Source organism: Gadus chalcogrammus, chromosome 12, assembly GCF_026213295.1.
Source record: "Gadus chalcogrammus isolate NIFS_2021 chromosome 12, NIFS_Gcha_1.0, whole genome shotgun sequence".
Taxonomy (NCBI): Eukaryota; Metazoa; Chordata; class Actinopteri; order Gadiformes; family Gadidae; genus Gadus; species Gadus chalcogrammus.
The window spans coordinates 6226258-6239925 of NC_079423.1; the positions used below are offsets into that span (position 1 = coordinate 6226258).

The 13668-nt window shown below is 44.4% G+C and overlaps 17 non-coding genes and 2 pseudogenes across 17 annotated transcripts; all 19 read left to right on the forward strand.

Moving 5' to 3' along the window:
* The first annotated feature begins 1813 nt into the window (after window positions 1-1813).
* LOC130396170 (5S ribosomal RNA) lies at window positions 1814-1932 on the forward strand (annotated as a pseudogene).
* A 519-nt stretch (window positions 1933-2451) lies between these two features.
* LOC130398804 (5S ribosomal RNA) lies at window positions 2452-2570 on the forward strand. Its single transcript, XR_008901355.1, has one exon. It is a non-coding gene; the product is annotated as a 5S ribosomal RNA (ribosomal RNA).
* A 529-nt stretch (window positions 2571-3099) lies between these two features.
* Window positions 3100-3218, forward strand: LOC130398816 (5S ribosomal RNA). Its single transcript, XR_008901366.1, has one exon. It is a non-coding gene; the product is annotated as a 5S ribosomal RNA (ribosomal RNA).
* Window positions 3219-3747: 529 nt separating this feature from the next.
* LOC130398828 (5S ribosomal RNA) lies at window positions 3748-3866 on the forward strand. Its single transcript, XR_008901377.1, has one exon. It is a non-coding gene; the product is annotated as a 5S ribosomal RNA (ribosomal RNA).
* Window positions 3867-4395: 529 nt separating this feature from the next.
* LOC130398840 (5S ribosomal RNA) lies at window positions 4396-4514 on the forward strand. The gene has a single exon (XR_008901388.1). It is a non-coding gene; the product is annotated as a 5S ribosomal RNA (ribosomal RNA).
* A 529-nt stretch (window positions 4515-5043) lies between these two features.
* Window positions 5044-5162, forward strand: LOC130398851 (5S ribosomal RNA). The gene has a single exon (XR_008901399.1). It is a non-coding gene; the product is annotated as a 5S ribosomal RNA (ribosomal RNA).
* Window positions 5163-5691: 529 nt separating this feature from the next.
* Window positions 5692-5810, forward strand: LOC130398864 (5S ribosomal RNA). The gene has a single exon (XR_008901411.1). It is a non-coding gene; the product is annotated as a 5S ribosomal RNA (ribosomal RNA).
* A 529-nt stretch (window positions 5811-6339) lies between these two features.
* Window positions 6340-6458, forward strand: LOC130398876 (5S ribosomal RNA). The gene has a single exon (XR_008901422.1). It is a non-coding gene; the product is annotated as a 5S ribosomal RNA (ribosomal RNA).
* A 529-nt stretch (window positions 6459-6987) lies between these two features.
* LOC130398887 (5S ribosomal RNA) lies at window positions 6988-7106 on the forward strand. Its single transcript, XR_008901433.1, has one exon. It is a non-coding gene; the product is annotated as a 5S ribosomal RNA (ribosomal RNA).
* A 529-nt stretch (window positions 7107-7635) lies between these two features.
* On the forward strand, window positions 7636-7754 carry LOC130398900 (5S ribosomal RNA). The gene has a single exon (XR_008901444.1). It is a non-coding gene; the product is annotated as a 5S ribosomal RNA (ribosomal RNA).
* Window positions 7755-8283: 529 nt separating this feature from the next.
* LOC130398911 (5S ribosomal RNA) lies at window positions 8284-8402 on the forward strand. Its single transcript, XR_008901455.1, has one exon. It is a non-coding gene; the product is annotated as a 5S ribosomal RNA (ribosomal RNA).
* A 529-nt stretch (window positions 8403-8931) lies between these two features.
* On the forward strand, window positions 8932-9050 carry LOC130398923 (5S ribosomal RNA). The gene has a single exon (XR_008901466.1). It is a non-coding gene; the product is annotated as a 5S ribosomal RNA (ribosomal RNA).
* A 529-nt stretch (window positions 9051-9579) lies between these two features.
* LOC130398935 (5S ribosomal RNA) lies at window positions 9580-9698 on the forward strand. Its single transcript, XR_008901477.1, has one exon. It is a non-coding gene; the product is annotated as a 5S ribosomal RNA (ribosomal RNA).
* Window positions 9699-10227: 529 nt separating this feature from the next.
* Window positions 10228-10346, forward strand: LOC130398947 (5S ribosomal RNA). The gene has a single exon (XR_008901488.1). It is a non-coding gene; the product is annotated as a 5S ribosomal RNA (ribosomal RNA).
* A 529-nt stretch (window positions 10347-10875) lies between these two features.
* On the forward strand, window positions 10876-10994 carry LOC130398958 (5S ribosomal RNA). Its single transcript, XR_008901499.1, has one exon. It is a non-coding gene; the product is annotated as a 5S ribosomal RNA (ribosomal RNA).
* Window positions 10995-11523: 529 nt separating this feature from the next.
* Window positions 11524-11642, forward strand: LOC130398970 (5S ribosomal RNA). Its single transcript, XR_008901510.1, has one exon. It is a non-coding gene; the product is annotated as a 5S ribosomal RNA (ribosomal RNA).
* A 529-nt stretch (window positions 11643-12171) lies between these two features.
* LOC130398983 (5S ribosomal RNA) lies at window positions 12172-12290 on the forward strand. The gene has a single exon (XR_008901522.1). It is a non-coding gene; the product is annotated as a 5S ribosomal RNA (ribosomal RNA).
* A 528-nt stretch (window positions 12291-12818) lies between these two features.
* Window positions 12819-12937, forward strand: LOC130398995 (5S ribosomal RNA). The gene has a single exon (XR_008901533.1). It is a non-coding gene; the product is annotated as a 5S ribosomal RNA (ribosomal RNA).
* Window positions 12938-13466: 529 nt separating this feature from the next.
* LOC130396187 (5S ribosomal RNA) lies at window positions 13467-13593 on the forward strand (annotated as a pseudogene).
* Window positions 13594-13668: the final 75 nt, after the last annotated feature.

Genomic DNA, 13668 nt, shown 5'->3' on the forward strand with positions numbered 1-13668 from the left:
TTAATGAATTCAGATGTCACAATGATCGTTTACATGGATAAGGAGCAGTGGCGGCGCCAGAAATAATTTGTTGCAGTTGCTTAACAGTTGCTGTATGAATTCAAGAGGTTGCTGGTCAAAAAAAAAAACCTTGATCAAAACACCTGAATTTGGCAGAGGCACGGCCGGGAAGACATTTTCGGCACGGGTTGGGGTGGTTGCGGTCCCGTACGAGGCAAGTTTACAGTACAGTAACAACACAGACTAATCGCACCACTGTGATTGAGTGTGATCGTATCATTTGACAGTTCAACGTGCGCTATCTTTCTCCCTCTCCCTCACACACACACAGACAAAAAGACGTAAAGACATAGAACAATATAGAGGAAGATCTTTAAGAAGGCCAACATGAAAATAGCCCAGCGGCATGTACACATTCACTGCTAGTCCAGGTGGCACTGCGGCCACACGACATATAACAAACAACATAGTTCTCTCAATCAACAGTCCGTCAGCAGTCCCCCAACTACAAGGTTAGCTGTCCTGTCAATAGTGGTGAATTGCACATCTCAGACCCACCGTCGCCACGGTACATTCCAAAGCATTCACATTAGTTGCGCGATACGTCTCAAATGTAGGCCTATGTGGAACATTAATACAATAGTTGCTATTATTGTTGATACTATTATACTTCATAATACTTCTATTAAGGGCGGATCATACCAGGCTACGATAAACCCATCCTTTGGCATGAGCCAAACCTATAATCTAGTTCTACTTCAAAACAAAATCACATGGGCCCCAAGTCAATATGCTGCGACGGGCAAACTTAATAACCAAACGGCCTACCTTAAATCGATGTCTTGATCACAGGACTTCTTGCAATATTCCACTTTAATCCATACGGTTTAACACACCAACATTGTTAGCAAGCATGTGATAACATTGTATTGCTAATTCAGAACTGTGTAGGCTACAATATTTTCTTCCGTTTCTTGACCTCAGCATAACCCCCCTCCGAACAACTGCCAAGTCCAACACAAGTCTGGCTATTAACGAGCCCATCCTCAGCCTCGCCATCGCGAGTCGTGTTTGAACTTGATTTCTTTCGAAATAGTAAAAACTTGTCCATATTTTTTAAGCGCCAACGAGCCGGCAACGAACATCTCTGACTGATAATCTCGCCGCGAGATGTCCGCATATTTGAAATGTTATTTATTTTTCGTAAGACTATGCTATTAATGAAATTATTGTTTCAAGTACATTAAATAATAATTAATTAATATTGTACATATTGCTTGGGATCGTTTGTGTTAATTGTGTGTATGTGTTTTTTTTTAATCTGTTCATGTCACTTACAGAGTGTGCGCATGCCCAACGCTCGGGAACTGGGCACGGTGAGGGGGAGGGGAGGAGAGGAGAGTCCCAGGCTGACTCGTGTTCATTTGAACGACTACTCACTGATTATGCACTTAATCTGGTGATTCATATGACAGGAATGGTCGGTATGGTGACGGGTACCGCATTCGGCCATAGGTTTAGTTGAACTTATTTAATACCATTTTACGGAAAATGGCATTATTTCAAATATGTTGTTTGAGTTGGACAAAAAATCAGGGGTTGCTCTGGGGTTTCTGAGTAATTGCTTGGAGTTGCTATAGCAACGGCAAGCAACCGTTTGGCGCCGCCCCTGATAAGGAGTCCTACTGAATCAATTACTGCCGTTTATATCTAACTAATGATTTTTTTTGTAAAAGTTTAACGTCGAGCCTCAGCAGCTTTCTCACTCCTTATGTGCTACTGTATAAAACCTGGTTTTGCGCCTGCACTAATTGCATACGGCAAGACCACCCTGAACACGCACGATCTTGTCTGAACTCGGAAGCTATGCAGGGTCGGGGCTGGTTAGTACTTGGATGGGAGACCGCCTGGGAATACCAGGTGCTGTAAGCTTTTTCTTTTTCAACTCGAGCTCATTGACTCCGTGGTGTACCGTGACCTGATGTTTACTGCCAACCGCTTTGGAGGATTTAAGCAACATACAAAAACTGACAACGTCTCTCAAAACTATTTTTGTGAAACATGAGGACAGTATAGTGATACTGCCAGCAGGGAGCACCAGAGAGCTGAACCGACAGTTGTACATTTCTTAAACTTTCACCAACACAAACACGCACGCTCACTTCAGATCATGGGAGGACGTCAAAAAATCACCACCCATTCTCTGACACTTTAACCGTTAACCTTGGTTCAAACATTTAACATCACACGCACACGCAGTGTATTTCAGATAATTAATGAATTCAGATGTCACAATGATCGTTTACATGGATAAGGAGTCCTACTGAATCAATTACTGCCGTTTATATCTAACTAATGATTGTTTTTGTAAGAGTGTAACGTCGAGCCTCAGCAGCTTTCTCACTCCTTATGTGCTACTGTATAAAACCTGGTTTTGCGCCTGCACTAATTGCTTACGGCCATACCACCCTGAACACGCCCGATCTCGTCTGATCTCGGAAGCTAAGCAGGGTCGGGCCTGGTTAGTACTTGGATGGGAGACCGCCTGGGAATACCAGGTGCTGTAAGCTTTTTCTTTTTCAACTCGAGCTCATTGCCTCCGTGGCCTACCGTGGCGTACCGTGACCTGATGTTTACTGCCAACCGCTTTGGAGGATTTAAGCAACATACAAAAACTGACAACGTCTCTCAAAACTATTTTTGTGAAACATGAGGACAGTATAGTGATACTGCCAGCAGGGAGCACCAGAGAGCTGAACCGACAGTTGTACATTTCTTAAACTTTCACCAACACAAACACGCACGCTCACTTCAGATCATGGGAGGACGTCAAAAAATCACCACCCATTCTCTGACACTTTAACCGTTAACCTTGGTTCAAACATTTAACATCACACGCACACGCAGTGTATTTCAGATAATTAATGAATTCAGATGTCACAATGATCGTTTACATGGATAAGGAGTCCTACTGAATCAATTACTGCCGTTTATATCTAACTAATGATTGTTTTTGTAAAAGTGTAACGTCGAGCCTCAGCAGCTTTCTCACTCCTTATGTGCTACTGTATAAAACCTGGTTTTGCGCCTGCACTAATTGCTTACGGCCATACCACCCTGAACACGCCCGATCTCGTCTGATCTCGGAAGCTAAGCAGGGTCGGGCCTGGTTAGTACTTGGATGGGAGACCGCCTGGGAATACCAGGTGCTGTAAGCTTTTTCTTTTTCAACTCGAGCTCATTGCCTCCGTGGCCTACCGTGGCGTACCGTGACCTGATGTTTACTGCCAACCGCTTTGGAGGATTTAAGCAACATACAAAAACTGACAACGTCTCTCAAAACTATTTTTGTGAAACATGAGGACAGTATAGTGATACTGCCAGCAGGGAGCACCAGAGAGCTGAACCGACAGTTGTACATTTCTTAAACTTTCACCAACACAAACACGCACGCTCACTTCAGATCATGGGAGGACGTCAAAAAATCACCACCCATTCTCTGACACTTTAACCGTTAACCTTGGTTCAAACATTTAACATCACACGCACACGCAGTGTATTTCAGATAATTAATGAATTCAGATGTCACAATGATCGTTTACATGGATAAGGAGTCCTACTGAATCAATTACTGCCGTTTATATCTAACTAATGATTGTTTTTGTAAGAGTGTAACGTCGAGCCTCAGCAGCTTTCTCACTCCTTATGTGCTACTGTATAAAACCTGGTTTTGCGCCTGCACTAATTGCTTACGGCCATACCACCCTGAACACGCCCGATCTCGTCTGATCTCGGAAGCTAAGCAGGGTCGGGCCTGGTTAGTACTTGGATGGGAGACCGCCTGGGAATACCAGGTGCTGTAAGCTTTTTCTTTTTCAACTCGAGCTCATTGACTCCGTGGCCTACCGTGGCGTACCGTGACCTGATGTTTACTGCCAACCGCTTTGGAGGATTTAAGCAACATACAAAAACTGACAACGTCTCTCAAAACTATTTTTGTGAAACATGAGGACAGTATAGTGATACTGCCAGCAGGGAGCACCAGAGAGCTGAACCGACAGTTGTACATTTCTTAAACTTTCACCAACACAAACACGCACGCTCACTTCAGATCATGGGAGGACGTCAAAAAATCACCACCCATTCTCTGACACTTTAACCGTTAACCTTGGTTCAAACATTTAACATCACACGCACACGCAGTGTATTTCAGATAATTAATGAATTCAGATGTCACAATGATCGTTTACATGGATAAGGAGTCCTACTGAATCAATTACTGCCGTTTATATCTAACTAATGATTGTTTTTGTAAGAGTGTAACGTCGAGCCTCAGCAGCTTTCTCACTCCTTATGTGCTACTGTATAAAACCTGGTTTTGCGCCTGCACTAATTGCTTACGGCCATACCACCCTGAACACGCCCGATCTCGTCTGATCTCGGAAGCTAAGCAGGGTCGGGCCTGGTTAGTACTTGGATGGGAGACCGCCTGGGAATACCAGGTGCTGTAAGCTTTTTCTTTTTCAACTCGAGCTCATTGACTCCGTGGCCTACCGTGGCGTACCGTGACCTGATGTTTACTGCCAACCGCTTTGGAGGATTTAAGCAACATACAAAAACTGACAACGTCTCTCAAAACTATTTTTGTGAAACATGAGGACAGTATAGTGATACTGCCAGCAGGGAGCACCAGAGAGCTGAACCGACAGTTGTACATTTCTTAAACTTTCACCAACACAAACACGCACGCTCACTTCAGATCATGGGAGGACGTCAAAAAATCACCACCCATTCTCTGACACTTTAACCGTTAACCTTGGTTCAAACATTTAACATCACACGCACACGCAGTGTATTTCAGATAATTAATGAATTCAGATGTCACAATGATCGTTTACATGGATAAGGAGTCCTACTGAATCAATTACTGCCGTTTATATCTAACTAATGATTGTTTTTGTAAAAGTGTAACGTCGAGCCTCAGCAGCTTTCTCACTCCTTATGTGCTACTGTATAAAACCTGGTTTTGCGCCTGCACTAATTGCTTACGGCCATACCACCCTGAACACGCCCGATCTCGTCTGATCTCGGAAGCTAAGCAGGGTCGGGCCTGGTTAGTACTTGGATGGGAGACCGCCTGGGAATACCAGGTGCTGTAAGCTTTTTCTTTTTCAACTCGAGCTCATTGACTCCGTGGCCTACCGTGGCGTACCGTGACCTGATGTTTACTGCCAACCGCTTTGGAGGATTTAAGCAACATACAAAAACTGACAACGTCTCTCAAAACTATTTTTGTGAAACATGAGGACAGTATAGTGATACTGCCAGCAGGGAGCACCAGAGAGCTGAACCGACAGTTGTACATTTCTTAAACTTTCACCAACACAAACACGCACGCTCACTTCAGATCATGGGAGGACGTCAAAAAATCACCACCCATTCTCTGACACTTTAACCGTTAACCTTGGTTCAAACATTTAACATCACACGCACACGCAGTGTATTTCAGATAATTAATGAATTCAGATGTCACAATGATCGTTTACATGGATAAGGAGTCCTACTGAATCAATTACTGCCGTTTATATCTAACTAATGATTGTTTTTGTAAGAGTGTAACGTCGAGCCTCAGCAGCTTTCTCACTCCTTATGTGCTACTGTATAAAACCTGGTTTTGCGCCTGCACTAATTGCTTACGGCCATACCACCCTGAACACGCCCGATCTCGTCTGATCTCGGAAGCTAAGCAGGGTCGGGCCTGGTTAGTACTTGGATGGGAGACCGCCTGGGAATACCAGGTGCTGTAAGCTTTTTCTTTTTCAACTCGAGCTCATTGCCTCCGTGGCCTACCGTGGCGTACCGTGACCTGATGTTTACTGCCAACCGCTTTGGAGGATTTAAGCAACATACAAAAACTGACAACGTCTCTCAAAACTATTTTTGTGAAACATGAGGACAGTATAGTGATACTGCCAGCAGGGAGCACCAGAGAGCTGAACCGACAGTTGTACATTTCTTAAACTTTCACCAACACAAACACGCACGCTCACTTCAGATCATGGGAGGACGTCAAAAAATCACCACCCATTCTCTGACACTTTAACCGTTAACCTTGGTTCAAACATTTAACATCACACGCACACGCAGTGTATTTCAGATAATTAATGAATTCAGATGTCACAATGATCGTTTACATGGATAAGGAGTCCTACTGAATCAATTACTGCCGTTTATATCTAACTAATGATTGTTTTTGTAAAAGTGTAACGTCGAGCCTCAGCAGCTTTCTCACTCCTTATGTGCTACTGTATAAAACCTGGTTTTGCGCCTGCACTAATTGCTTACGGCCATACCACCCTGAACACGCCCGATCTCGTCTGATCTCGGAAGCTAAGCAGGGTCGGGCCTGGTTAGTACTTGGATGGGAGACCGCCTGGGAATACCAGGTGCTGTAAGCTTTTTCTTTTTCAACTCGAGCTCATTGACTCCGTGGCCTACCGTGGCGTACCGTGACCTGATGTTTACTGCCAACCGCTTTGGAGGATTTAAGCAACATACAAAAACTGACAACGTCTCTCAAAACTATTTTTGTGAAACATGAGGACAGTATAGTGATACTGCCAGCAGGGAGCACCAGAGAGCTGAACCGACAGTTGTACATTTCTTAAACTTTCACCAACACAAACACGCACGCTCACTTCAGATCATGGGAGGACGTCAAAAAATCACCACCCATTCTCTGACACTTTAACCGTTAACCTTGGTTCAAACATTTAACATCACACGCACACGCAGTGTATTTCAGATAATTAATGAATTCAGATGTCACAATGATCGTTTACATGGATAAGGAGTCCTACTGAATCAATTACTGCCGTTTATATCTAACTAATGATTGTTTTTGTAAGAGTGTAACGTCGAGCCTCAGCAGCTTTCTCACTCCTTATGTGCTACTGTATAAAACCTGGTTTTGCGCCTGCACTAATTGCTTACGGCCATACCACCCTGAACACGCCCGATCTCGTCTGATCTCGGAAGCTAAGCAGGGTCGGGCCTGGTTAGTACTTGGATGGGAGACCGCCTGGGAATACCAGGTGCTGTAAGCTTTTTCTTTTTCAACTCGAGCTCATTGACTCCGTGGCCTACCGTGGCGTACCGTGACCTGATGTTTACTGCCAACCGCTTTGGAGGATTTAAGCAACATACAAAAACTGACAACGTCTCTCAAAACTATTTTTGTGAAACATGAGGACAGTATAGTGATACTGCCAGCAGGGAGCACCAGAGAGCTGAACCGACAGTTGTACATTTCTTAAACTTTCACCAACACAAACACGCACGCTCACTTCAGATCATGGGAGGACGTCAAAAAATCACCACCCATTCTCTGACACTTTAACCGTTAACCTTGGTTCAAACATTTAACATCACACGCACACGCAGTGTATTTCAGATAATTAATGAATTCAGATGTCACAATGATCGTTTACATGGATAAGGAGTCCTACTGAATCAATTACTGCCGTTTATATCTAACTAATGATTGTTTTTGTAAAAGTGTAACGTCGAGCCTCAGCAGCTTTCTCACTCCTTATGTGCTACTGTATAAAACCTGGTTTTGCGCCTGCACTAATTGCTTACGGCCATACCACCCTGAACACGCCCGATCTCGTCTGATCTCGGAAGCTAAGCAGGGTCGGGCCTGGTTAGTACTTGGATGGGAGACCGCCTGGGAATACCAGGTGCTGTAAGCTTTTTCTTTTTCAACTCGAGCTCATTGCCTCCGTGGCCTACCGTGGCGTACCGTGACCTGATGTTTACTGCCAACCGCTTTGGAGGATTTAAGCAACATACAAAAACTGACAACGTCTCTCAAAACTATTTTTGTGAAACATGAGGACAGTATAGTGATACTGCCAGCAGGGAGCACCAGAGAGCTGAACCGACAGTTGTACATTTCTTAAACTTTCACCAACACAAACACGCACGCTCACTTCAGATCATGGGAGGACGTCAAAAAATCACCACCCATTCTCTGACACTTTAACCGTTAACCTTGGTTCAAACATTTAACATCACACGCACACGCAGTGTATTTCAGATAATTAATGAATTCAGATGTCACAATGATCGTTTACATGGATAAGGAGTCCTACTGAATCAATTACTGCCGTTTATATCTAACTAATGATTGTTTTTGTAAGAGTGTAACGTCGAGCCTCAGCAGCTTTCTCACTCCTTATGTGCTACTGTATAAAACCTGGTTTTGCGCCTGCACTAATTGCTTACGGCCATACCACCCTGAACACGCCCGATCTCGTCTGATCTCGGAAGCTAAGCAGGGTCGGGCCTGGTTAGTACTTGGATGGGAGACCGCCTGGGAATACCAGGTGCTGTAAGCTTTTTCTTTTTCAACTCGAGCTCATTGCCTCCGTGGCCTACCGTGGCGTACCGTGACCTGATGTTTACTGCCAACCGCTTTGGAGGATTTAAGCAACATACAAAAACTGACAACGTCTCTCAAAACTATTTTTGTGAAACATGAGGACAGTATAGTGATACTGCCAGCAGGGAGCACCAGAGAGCTGAACCGACAGTTGTACATTTCTTAAACTTTCACCAACACAAACACGCACGCTCACTTCAGATCATGGGAGGACGTCAAAAAATCACCACCCATTCTCTGACACTTTAACCGTTAACCTTGGTTCAAACATTTAACATCACACGCACACGCAGTGTATTTCAGATAATTAATGAATTCAGATGTCACAATGATCGTTTACATGGATAAGGAGTCCTACTGAATCAATTACTGCCGTTTATATCTAACTAATGATTGTTTTTGTAAAAGTGTAACGTCGAGCCTCAGCAGCTTTCTCACTCCTTATGTGCTACTGTATAAAACCTGGTTTTGCGCCTGCACTAATTGCTTACGGCCATACCACCCTGAACACGCCCGATCTCGTCTGATCTCGGAAGCTAAGCAGGGTCGGGCCTGGTTAGTACTTGGATGGGAGACCGCCTGGGAATACCAGGTGCTGTAAGCTTTTTCTTTTTCAACTCGAGCTCATTGACTCCGTGGCCTACCGTGGCGTACCGTGACCTGATGTTTACTGCCAACCGCTTTGGAGGATTTAAGCAACATACAAAAACTGACAACGTCTCTCAAAACTATTTTTGTGAAACATGAGGACAGTATAGTGATACTGCCAGCAGGGAGCACCAGAGAGCTGAACCGACAGTTGTACATTTCTTAAACTTTCACCAACACAAACACGCACGCTCACTTCAGATCATGGGAGGACGTCAAAAAATCACCACCCATTCTCTGACACTTTAACCGTTAACCTTGGTTCAAACATTTAACATCACACGCACACGCAGTGTATTTCAGATAATTAATGAATTCAGATGTCACAATGATCGTTTACATGGATAAGGAGTCCTACTGAATCAATTACTGCCGTTTATATCTAACTAATGATTGTTTTTGTAAAAGTGTAACGTCGAGCCTCAGCAGCTTTCTCACTCCTTATGTGCTACTGTATAAAACCTGGTTTTGCGCCTGCACTAATTGCTTACGGCCATACCACCCTGAACACGCCCGATCTCGTCTGATCTCGGAAGCTAAGCAGGGTCGGGCCTGGTTAGTACTTGGATGGGAGACCGCCTGGGAATACCAGGTGCTGTAAGCTTTTTCTTTTTCAACTCGAGCTCATTGACTCCGTGGCCTACCGTGGCGTACCGTGACCTGATGTTTACTGCCAACCGCTTTGGAGGATTTAAGCAACATACAAAAACTGACAACGTCTCTCAAAACTATTTTTGTGAAACATGAGGACAGTATAGTGATACTGCCAGCAGGGAGCACCAGAGAGCTGAACCGACAGTTGTACATTTCTTAAACTTTCACCAACACAAACACGCACGCTCACTTCAGATCATGGGAGGACGTCAAAAAATCACCACCCATTCTCTGACACTTTAACCGTTAACCTTGGTTCAAACATTTAACATCACACGCACACGCAGTGTATTTCAGATAATTAATGAATTCAGATGTCACAATGATCGTTTACATGGATAAGGAGTCCTACTGAATCAATTACTGCCGTTTATATCTAACTAATGATTGTTTTTGTAAAAGTGTAACGTCGAGCCTCAGCAGCTTTCTCACTCCTTATGTGCTACTGTATAAAACCTGGTTTTGCGCCTGCACTAATTGCTTACGGCCATACCACCCTGAACACGCCCGATCTCGTCTGATCTCGGAAGCTAAGCAGGGTCGGGCCTGGTTAGTACTTGGATGGGAGACCGCCTGGGAATACCAGGTGCTGTAAGCTTTTTCTTTTTCAACTCGAGCTCATTGCCTCCGTGGCCTACCGTGGCGTACCGTGACCTGATGTTTACTGCCAACCGCTTTGGAGGATTTAAGCAACATACAAAAACTGACAACGTCTCTCAAAACTATTTTTGTGAAACATGAGGACAGTATAGTGATACTGCCAGCAGGGAGCACCAGAGAGCTGAACCGACAGTTGTACATTTCTTAAACTTTCACCAACACAAACACGCACGCTCACTTCAGATCATGGGAGGACGTCAAAAAATCACCACCCATTCTCTGACACTTTAACCGTTAACCTTGGTTCAAACATTTAACATCACACGCACACGCAGTGTATTTCAGATAATTAATGAATTCAGATGTCACAATGATCGTTTACATGGATAAGGAGTCCTACTGAATCAATTACTGCCGTTTATATCTAACTAATGATTGTTTTTGTAAAAGTGTAACGTCGAGCCTCAGCAGCTTTCTCACTCCTTATGTGCTACTGTATAAAACCTGGTTTTGCGCCTGCACTAATTGCTTACGGCCATACCACCCTGAACACGCCCGATCTCGTCTGATCTCGGAAGCTAAGCAGGGTCGGGCCTGGTTAGTACTTGGATGGGAGACCGCCTGGGAATACCAGGTGCTGTAAGCTTTTTCTTTTTCAACTCGAGCTCATTGACTCCGTGGCCTACCGTGGCGTACCGTGACCTGATGTTTACTGCCAACCGCTTTGGAGGATTTAAGCAACATACAAAAACTGACAACGTCTCTCAAAACTATTTTTGTGAAACATGAGGACAGTATAGTGATACTGCCAGCAGGGAGCACCAGAGAGCTGAACCGACAGTTGTACATTTCTTAAACTTTCACCAACACAAACACGCACGCTCACTTCAGATCATGGGAGGACGTCAAAAAATCACCACCCATTCTCTGACACTTTAACCGTTAACCTTGGTTCAAACATTTAACATCACACGCACACGCAGTGTATTTCAGATAATTAATGAATTCAGATGTCACAATGATCGTTTACATGGATAAGGAGTCCTACTGAATCAATTACTGCCGTTTATATCTAACTAATGATTGTTTTTGTAAGAGTGTAACGTCGAGCCTCAGCAGCTTTCTCACTCCTTATGTGCTACTGTATAAAACCTGGTTTTGCGCCTGCACTAATTGCTTACGGCCATACCACCCTGAACACGCCCGATCTCGTCTGATCTCGGAAGCTAAGCAGGGTCGGGCCTGGTTAGTACTTGGATGGGAGACCGCCTGGGAATACCAGGTGCTGTAAGCTTTTTCTTTTTCAACTCGAGCTCATTGACTCCGTGGCCTACCGTGGCGTACCGTGACCTGATGTTTACTGCCAACCGCTTTGGAGGATTTAAGCAACATACAAAAACTGACAACGTCTCTCAAAACTATTTTTGTGAAACATGAGGACAGTATAGTGATACTGCCAGCAGGGAGCACCAGAGAGCTGAACCGACAGTTGTACATTTCTTAAACTTTCACCAACACAAACACGCACGCTCACTTCAGATCATGGGAGGACGTCAAAAAATCACCACCCATTCTCTGACACTTTAACCGTTAACCTTGGTTCAAACATTTAACATCACACGCACACGCAGTGTATTTCAGATAATTAATGAATTCAGATGTCACAATGATCGTTTACATGGATAAGGAGTCCTACTGAATCAATTACTGCCGTTTATATCTAACTAATGATTGTTTTTGTAAAAGTGTAACGTCGAGCCTCAGCAGCTTTCTCACTCCTTATGTGCTACTGTATAAAACCTGGTTTTGCGCCTGCACTAATTGCTTACGGCCATACCACCCTGAACACGCCCGATCTCGTCTGATCTCGGAAGCTAAGCAGGGTCGGGCCTGGTTAGTACTTGGATGGGAGACCGCCTGGGAATACCAGGTGCTGTAAGCTTTTTCTTTTTCAACTCGAGCTCATTGACTCCGTGGCCTACCGTGGCGTACCGTGACCTGATGTTTACTGCCAACCGCTTTGGAGGATTTAAGCAACATACAAAAACTGACAACGTCTCTCAAAACTATTTTTGTGAAACATGAGGACAGTATAGTGATACTGCCAGCAGGGAGCACCAGAGAGCTGAACCGACAGTTGTACATTTCTTAAACTTTCACCAACACAAACACGCACGCTCACTTCAGATCATGGGAGGACGTCAAAAAATCACCACCCATTCTCTGACACTTTAACCGTTAACCTTGGTTCAAACATTTAACATCACACGCACACGCAGTGTATTTCAGATAATTAATGAATTCAGATGTCACAATGATCGTTTACATGGATAAGGAGTCCTACTGAATCAATTACTGCCGTTTATATCTAACTAATGATTGTTTTTGTAAAGTGTAACGTCGAGCCTCAGCAGCTTTCTCACTCCTTATGTGCTACTGTATAAAACCTGGTTTTGCGCCTGCACTAATTGCTTACGGCCATACCACCCTGAACACGCCCGATCTCGTCTGATCTCGGAAGCTAAGCAGGGTCGGGCCTGGTTAGTACTTGGATGGGAGACCGCCTGGGAATACCAGGTGCTGTAAGCTTTTTCTTTTTCAACTCGAGCTCATTGACTCCGTGGCCTACCGTGGCGTACCGTGACCTGATGTTTACTGCCAACCGCTTTGGAGGATTTAAGCAACATACAAAAACTGACAACGTCTCTCAAAACTATTTTTGTGAAACATGAGGACAGTATAGTGATACTGCCAGCAGGGAGCACCAGAGAGCTGAACCGACAGTTGTACATTTCTTAAACTTTCACCAACACAAACACGCACGCTCACTTCAGATCATGGGAGGACGTCAAAAAATCACCACCCATTCTCTGACACTTTAACCGTTAACCTTGGTTCAAACATTTAACATCACACGCACACGCAGTGTATTTCAGATAATTAATGAATTCAGATGTCACAATGATCGTTTACATGGATAAGGAGTCCTACTGAATCAATTACTGCCGTTTATATCTAACTAATGATTGTTTTTGTAAAAGTGTAACGTCGAGCCTCAGCAGCTTTCTCACTCCTTATGTGCTACTGTATAAAACCTGGTTTTGCGCCTGCACTAATTGCTTACGGCCATACCACCCTGAACACGCCCGATCTCGTCTGATCTCGGAAGCTAAGCAGGGTCGGGCCTGGTTAGTACGTGGATGGGAGACCGCCTGGGATCTAGGAATTACCAGGTGCTGTAGCTTTTTCTTTTTCAACTCGAGCTCATTGACTCCGTGGCCTACCGTGGCGTACCGTGACCTGATGTTACTGCCAACCGC